Below are 8383 nucleotides of genomic sequence, written 5' to 3' on the forward strand. Positions count from 1 at the left end.
GGTTTGCTAGGTCTGGCTAGTACGCTCTCTGACTATCCAATCAAAGAGTACGAATGTGCTGACGTCACCGTACGCCTGCTAGAGGGCCCTGGTGTAGCCAACTCAATATCTGATTGGTTGAAGAAACAGCTTGGTTGACACTTATTTTATACTACAGGGCCCGCAGAACTGATTGTGAAGGCCTCCAGGCAGATTTCTTTGACCCTGGCAACAAATGATTGCTGAAATGTGATTGGTTGAATGCTTTAATATAAAAATCCATGCCTGGAAACAGCGCAACCAAGGGAAAGGCTATGAAAGGAAGCAGACCGACCATTTGGAATTATTATTGAATAACAAATATCTGAATAATAATTATTCAGATTATTATCTGAATAATTATTATTATCTGAATAATTATTATTATCTGAATAATAATTATTCAGATATTTGTTAGGCCAGCAGAGAAGGCCTTGCAGGCCCTGACGGCCCACCACTGGAACATAGTTTAGCATATATGAATTTAAGATAGTCGAGCATGCTTCAACGATATTAAACAAAACTTATTGAAAATAACACTGAAATGTTTATAGAAATACAAAGTAAATACTGTTGCAAATTCTAATGGAAAAAAACTTCAGTCACTATGAAAAGCATTTATTTCATTTTAGATAAAAGCATTTCACATAAACCTTTGAAAGGGAATAGTTCAGATTATTTTGAAGTGGTGTTTTGTGGAGTTGTTGTCGTCTTAAAAGAAATAAATCCGTACTTCATGGTTCAGTACAAAATAAAGGCACAGAAGGGAACTGGCAGAAACACCAGACGAGACAAGAGGGCTTCAGGGCTGTGCTTATGTAAAAGCATCTTCCTAGAAAATGTGTGAGACTTTTCCTAAATCATGAAAGCTTTTAAACATGAAAGTATTCAGTTTTGTACAATTTTTATCCATTTCCCTAAACAACGCAAGAACAACTTATATTTACTTTCACTGGAGCTTTTCAGTTATGTACTCAGGCATACCATTTTTTTATGAAATCAAATCAAGAATAGACTCATATGATTATTGGAAGCCACATGCTGTACAACATACAGTAGATAATACTGTCAAACACAAAATATTAACAAATAAATTAAAAATTGCAAAACCATTTCCACGTGAGAAAACCCAGCCTACCTCACAGTAAAAACAACATTTAAAGTTAAAAACATTTTAAATGATCACAGAAAAGGTGGACTTTACATGTCCGAACTTGCATTTTGTGTCTTTAATCATTTTTTACACAATCGCTCTGATCCTTGAGTTTCCAAAAAATCAGCTAAATTCTCGATGCTTCTTCGAGTTTCACCTCCACCGTGCAGTTTTACAGCCAGCTGTATAACTCCTCCATGGTTAACTCCATATTCAGACAGCATCTCTGAGTCTTTCATCTGTCGGCCATTGAAGATCAGCCATTGCTGGTCCACTAAAACACACAAGAAAACAAGCACTCACTAAGAAAGATTTTTTTTAAACCAAAGTTATACTAGAAGTTATTAATTTACAAACAAAGTACATTCTACTTATAACATGTCTAAGTCTCCAGTAGTGCAACAGAAAACTGCAAAGCAGTTTTGTTTCTGTGATTTATTGCTCATTTGTGTGACTCGTTTGAGTGTGTTTCTTATTTTTTTGTGGTTAATAATCAGTGATCTCATCTCATTTTTTCTCATGTGTTGTATAGTTAAAATTAAATAGAATATCAATTCTTGAAAATGTTAGATAACTAATAATTTAAAGTTCAGTTTTTTCTTATTGTTGCAGAAACATCTGAGGAGTGAAACTCTTCATTTTCATCAGCTGATATCAAAGTATGATGTTCCTAAAAACTGACTGTTGCAGCACTTTTTGGTTGTTGTTTTTTATAAGAAAAAGAAGAAATATTCGCCCCTCAGTGGGGAAATCCCAAAGGTTTATGTAAAATTTTTAATCTGTAAATTCACATAGTTCAAGAGTAACTAAGTGCTTATACTTGAACAATGTACAACAGAAGAAAACTAATTATATTTTATATTTTTATTTTGTGCTTTGCAATTTTTGCTACAAACCTAATGGGGTTGATAAATGTATTGTAAGCCTTTTGCAACTTTGCAAACTTCCTTTATTTGACTTGTTCCTTGTGTTTAACCCAAACACACAATAAGGAGCAGACAGGGTTTAGATGTGGTTTTATAGTCTAGATGAGTTAATTCTGGTCTAAAACTGGCTTTCTGAAACTACATTCTGATTACTGAGTCCTAAACTAAACCAAATCAGAATAATTAAAAAACACTTCTACTAGTTTGAACTGAGTGTTAGTCACTAAATGCAAGAAACGCCTGTAAACCACATACTGGTCTTACAGTGAGACAATTTAATTAACCAGAACCTCACCATGCAGCTTTCACTTTTTAAATACAGCAGTTTTGTATTTCTGAGTCTGCTGTCAAATCCTCTTTGTCTATTTCAAAAGTTTGACCTGTTCTTTTTTCAGGAGGTCTGCTTATTCACCCGGTAACTCCTGAATTTCCCATGATGATCTCAGTTACCAACTAATCTAGAATGTGGAACATCCAAAAGAGCCTAAGAGATCTAGAACTTAAATAAAGGCTGAGAATTTCAGATGAGTATTCACATGTCTTTGTAAACAAACAAAAAAATATAAACTATTTTCTTTATTTAAGAGGAAGCCAGTGAAGAGAGGCTGACAACAGAGTGGCACAGTCTATTTCCTGGTACCAGTGTAGGCGGGACAACAGAAACTGGTGCCAAAATAAAGAGAGTTACAATAATCCAACCTAGAGGTGATAAATGCTGAATTTACTGTCTTCAAATCCTTTTTAGAAAACATGGATTTAATCTTAGAAATAATTCAGAAATTCCGAAAACAGAAAACTTTACTACAGAGATCTAATGTGTTGATCCAATCACAAAAGTTCAGTATACTTTACTTTAGCCTTTTATTTCTATGTTTTTACTTTAATAAACGTGTTATTACTTAATAGATAAGTCAAATGGCAGCAGATAACTAGTCCCAATAAGTTTACCTGGGACACTTTGCTTCTCGGCTATTTTTTCCTTCAGCTGCAGCACGGTCATTTTCTGCATCTCCTCTGGGTTGCCGAGATCAAACACGGCCATTTTACGATCCAGGCCCCTAACAAAGACCCTGATATTTTCCATTTTCTGCTCCTCCTCTTCTGCACCTGTGTTGAGAAAACAGCAAGATATGATGTCTGAAGCTTCCACTTTTTTATTTATTTTTTACTTTATTTAGTTTTCAAAAAAAAAATATCACAAAAAAACTTCTCCACAAATCAGACAAACCTGTTTTCAGGTATAAAAACAGAAGGAAAAGAATTAACTTACACTTAGTCGCACAATTCACTCTTTAAAAAAGTCCTCTGGAAACGATTCACCTGTAAACGTTCTGCCACCTTTGGACCTCTCCAGATAAGACGAAGTCAAAGGTTTGAGTAATAAACCTTGTTTAAGAGGTAAAGGAGTGTGGGTTTCTTCGATGCAAAATGTCAAATGATGGAATGGACGCAGAGTAATAATTTAAAGTAATAATAAGTAAAAATATAACACTTTATTTGAGGCAGCAGCAGCACCTAGACACCTGGAGGGGAGAGACACGTCCAGGCCTGAAGCCTTCTGAACACGAGTCATACAGTCGACAACACGTGGAAGAGCACAACACACAACTCCAACAAACTGACATCCCCGCAGGGCACTGCAATTACACACTAAAAGGACAGAGCATGTAATTTTGCACCTCAGCTTACCGTAGCTTCCTGGTCAGATAAGGGCCCTGTGACATCAGCAGATAGCATCTACCCCGCACTGTAACAACCCCCACCTCAGTGTTACGGCTAAAGCTGCTCTTTAAAATCTAAACTAAATTAAAAATATATCAAAATGAAAATCTTAAAATGCCTGCTTTCCCTCGCTTTATTTTTTTGGTTTTATTATACCCTTTATTTCTGTTATACTAAACTGAACATTAATGTCAACCAATGCCCGTTTGGTGCTCTCCTTATCCATCTTGTCTGCCATTTTCATCCCCCTTAACGCCGGGATGTGCTGGAACTCATATAAAATTAACTGTAAGCACCGTCATTTTGATCCTATACAGTGTTTGTTGTATTTCAGTTAATATATCTTGTCTACTATCTGACTGGTTGTTCTGCAAAGTGTCCAATGATGAACTAGAATCCAAACAGATTATTGATTTTAATGGTCTTACTTCTTTTACCCACTGAAGTGCTAACAATACTGAAAGCATTTCACTTGTATATACTGATATTCCACTATTAACCCTTTTTCCTACTATAAATATGAAATTGCGGTACAATAAACACTATTCCTATCCTATTAGCTATATTTTTTTTATAAATCTGTGTATATATATATATATATATATATATATATATATATATATATATATATATATATATATATGTACATAATTTTAATACAGATTTATGTATTCTTGCATTATGCATTCATTCAGAAAATAAAATGTATCCTTGTTCTTCTTTTCTTATAATGTAAAATCAACTGCAGCATCAGGAAGCGTTCATGTTGGTACAGTGGGTTATGGCTTCCTTCACCCCCTCTTAAACTATTAGTCTTCTCTGTCTACAACAGTGGTGTCCAATCCTGGTCCTCAAGGGTCTCTATCCTGTATGTTTTACTTGTTTCTCTGGCTTCTGCAGAGCTTGAAGACCTGCTGAAGAGCAGAGAAACAACTAAAACCTGCAGGATAGAGGCCCTCCAGGACCAGGCTTGGACAACTCTGCTTTAAAATATAAACAATGTTTTCCTCAAAAGAGTGTCCATAATCCTTGAGATGTTGGTGCACGTGTACACAAACAATAACAACAAAGACACCTGCAGGTTTAATACACATAAGACCACATGGGTACATCAGTCTCACATTAAATGTATCATTAACATATAAATATGTATACAGGGAGTACAAGCAGAATATTTAATGAAAGCTGAATTACAAACATGTCTCTGACACAGACGTTAAGATTTACAGATTTATTTACTTCTCAGTGTTTTTACGAGTTTAACTGAATTTTATCACAGTGATTCAATTATGCTTAACAAAATATTTAATTTGATTTAGATTCACTCATAAGTTATTCAACTAAACATTTAAAATTTTGTGTTTAGTTTCTGCTACTTTTTTTATTTATAATAGATTACTCACTGTGGGGTTTGGGGGTTTTGGGTTTTCAGTTTTATTGTTTGTTTATTATCTTGTTTCTGTTTAAGTTATTATTTCAGTTTAGTTCTTGTTTTTGTGGTGTTCTGCTTTTATCATCATTCTTTCCTCCTCAGTCTTCTCTTTGCTTGTCTGCCACGCCCATCTCCACCTGTCCTCAATCCTAATCACTCACCTGTTCCCACTCACCTCATTACCTCCAGTGTTTTAAAATCCAGTCACTTTCTCCACCACTCTGCTGCATCATTGTTTTTGGTTTCTGGATGTTCTTGTCTCATTCCATGGCTGATGTCCTTGTAGAAGTCAAAAATTGAAAATGAAGCTATGGAGTCATATTTATCAGTGTTTTGATCAGCCAAGGCCCCAGAGAAACAGGTTTGGAGTCAGAATCTTTATCGGTATTATGAAAACACGCTCCTGTGAGAAGGTAACAACTGTTCAAGAGCGAAATCTTGTCCTTCTTTAATCTAAAAATAACTAATTAGGAGTAAGTATTATATACCAGGGAGAGAGATCCAGACTGGGAGACAGTCTGAAATGTGTGAAACATAAAATATGATCATTCAAATAAATTTCCCAGCTGTGAATCTTTGACACATTTGTTTTGCCCCATCCTGCATAGACATTGTTCTTCTTTGACACTTAGAAAAGAAAGTGAAAGTTGTACAATCTGAGAAAAAAACAGAACATTTTTGTATCAAAAAATAAAAACTAATGTCTCCTTAATGACCTTAAAGATAAAATGAAACACAAGAATCACTTATAGTTTTATTTAATCAGACATACAGCATTGTTTTCATATATAGTGTCTCATATGTCTACTTTCAAAAGAAAAAAACGTTATCACTAAATCAAACTGTATATAAAATATAATATACATATATATATGTGTGTGTACAATTTTCTGTCATTTATGCTTTTTTTTCTTTTTTGTGAACATCTTATGAAAGATAATATGAAGCAAGTTGTTTTGCATAATGCTGTAAAGTATAAAAAATACAAAAATCATTTTGTCATGCAGAAATGTAAAAATGACACATTTCCAATGAAATCAATGTTAATAAAGTTAACATGAACATCAAAGAGGTCCAGGAGGAGCTGCAGCTCCACAAAAATCCATCAAAACTAAACAGAGAACATTTATGAATCTGGTTAAATGCAGTATCTGAGGACAAGAGAAACAGATTATTATCAAATGAAAAACCATTATTTAAAAATACAGACACTTTCTCCAAACTACACAACGGACATTGAGTGTGAAAGACCTCAAAAGATGATTCATAGAAAAGTGTCACTTAAACCCATGAAACAAAGTTACTGTGAACAATCTTTGCAGAACCATAAATCATTGGTGTCGTTACAATTTGTCAACGTAGAGGACCTTTTAGTCATTTAAGTTGTAGGACGTCAGAAAGAATTGAAACAGTTCAGCTGAGATCCTTTAATTGAAAGTGATCCGGAGCTCAGAGATCGAGGATTCTGTTTAGGTTGGATAAACTTCAGTCCTTTGCAGTCCCACAGGGTTTCTCAAAATCAGCTAAATATTCCCTACTTCTGTGTTTTTTATCATTCTTTTTATGTTGAGTTAACTCAGAGGGAAGTTTATCATAGTCGGTCGTATGATGTTTCATCGTGATCAGATAATGAACCATAGAAGGTATTAAAGCTAGGAAAGTTCACTTTTGCTTCAACAGTGGACATGTGTTTTACTCCGTGATCAGACAGCAGAGAGGAGTCTTCCAGTTGTTTTCCATGAAAGTAAACTTCAACTCTTATATAATCACGACCTACACAAAACAGAGAGTAAAACGTCAAATGGCAGCAACAGAACGTGTCACAGCTTAAAGTGAATTAAAACATGAACCTGTGAATTTATTTTCCTCCGTGGATGTTATAAGTAAATACTTTATCTACATCTCACAAATGTTTTAATCTTTCCCTCTTCTGTAGCAGGAAATTATAAAATACACTAAAAAAAAGCATATCCCATGAAATTTACTGATTATTCAGATATTTTTTGTAGATAATACTGAAGGATTTATTTTGGATCTTTCTTGTGCTTTTTTGCATAAAATAATAATTATAAAATTTACTCTTTAGTTTCAGAAATCTTAGGCTACTTAAAAAAAGAATACGTCTTATCTTTGCAGAACTGAACTTCTGATTGTCATGAGCGGTGGTGACGGAGGCAAGCCCAGAAAGCAGACTCATACTTAAAAACTAAATACAGAACTGATTTATTAGAGAAAACAAAAGCTGATGGGGCAGCGAAAACAAAACATAACATAACCAAAACTAGAAGCACAGAAGAGACGCAGGACAGGGACAAAAAACAATGATCTGACGGAGTGGTGGAGGAAATGACCAAGTTTTAATACTCAGAGGATAATGAGGTAAGTGGGAACAGGTGAATGATAATAATTGCTGACAGGTGGAGATGGGCTTGGCAGGTAAACAGATGACAAAGCTGTGGAGATGAAGATTAAAACAAACACAGACACAAGAGACAAAGACAGAAAGTATATGAACCAAACTAACAAGATAACTGAATAAACTAAACAATAAACTCCAACTGAAACAAAAAGACAACAAACTGAAAACCAAAAACCCAAATCCCGACACTGATAAGAAAATCTGTTATTACTAAACAATCCGGACAATACACTCCTGATCAAAATCTTAAGACCAGTCAAAAAATTGCAAGAATTTGCATTTTGCACTATTGGATCTTAAGAAGGTTCTAAGTAGAGCTTCACAGTGTTAAAAGTAGAAATCAGCGTAAGAGACAAAACCTTTTGAGCGGGGAATTAATTGAAAACTGCATTTACACTCAAACATGATTTTTTCAGCTGATCAAAAGTTTAAGACCATAGCTAAAAAAAAACACGAAAACCCCCCAAAACAGAAATCAAAGTGTCAAAAAAAAGGATTTAGTAATGAGTAGCTCCACCATTCTTGTTGATGACTTCAAAGAATCATTTAGGCATGCTTTATGTCAGTGTTTCCAGGAGGCTAGTGGGAACGTTGCTCCAAGTGTTGAAGATGGCTTCACGAAGGGCATCCACTGTCTGGAACTGATGTCCATTTTTGTAAACTTCCCTTGCCATCCATCCCCAAATGTTCTCAATTGGGTTTAGATCCGGGGA

General features: G+C 34.8%; 1 long non-coding RNA gene across 1 annotated transcript; it reads right to left on the reverse strand.

The window, feature by feature from the left end:
• Positions 1-620: 620 nt before the first annotated feature.
• Positions 621-3618, reverse strand: LOC108245919. Its single transcript, XR_001809008.3, has 3 exons — positions 3368-3618; positions 3046-3204; positions 621-1445 (listed from the first exon to the last, which is right to left on the reverse strand). It is a non-coding gene; the product is annotated as an uncharacterized LOC108245919 (long non-coding RNA).
• Positions 3619-8383: the final 4765 nt, after the last annotated feature.

The sequence above is a fragment of the Kryptolebias marmoratus genome, linkage group LG7 (genome assembly GCF_001649575.2).
Source record: "Kryptolebias marmoratus isolate JLee-2015 linkage group LG7, ASM164957v2, whole genome shotgun sequence".
Taxonomy (NCBI): Eukaryota; Metazoa; Chordata; class Actinopteri; order Cyprinodontiformes; family Rivulidae; genus Kryptolebias; species Kryptolebias marmoratus.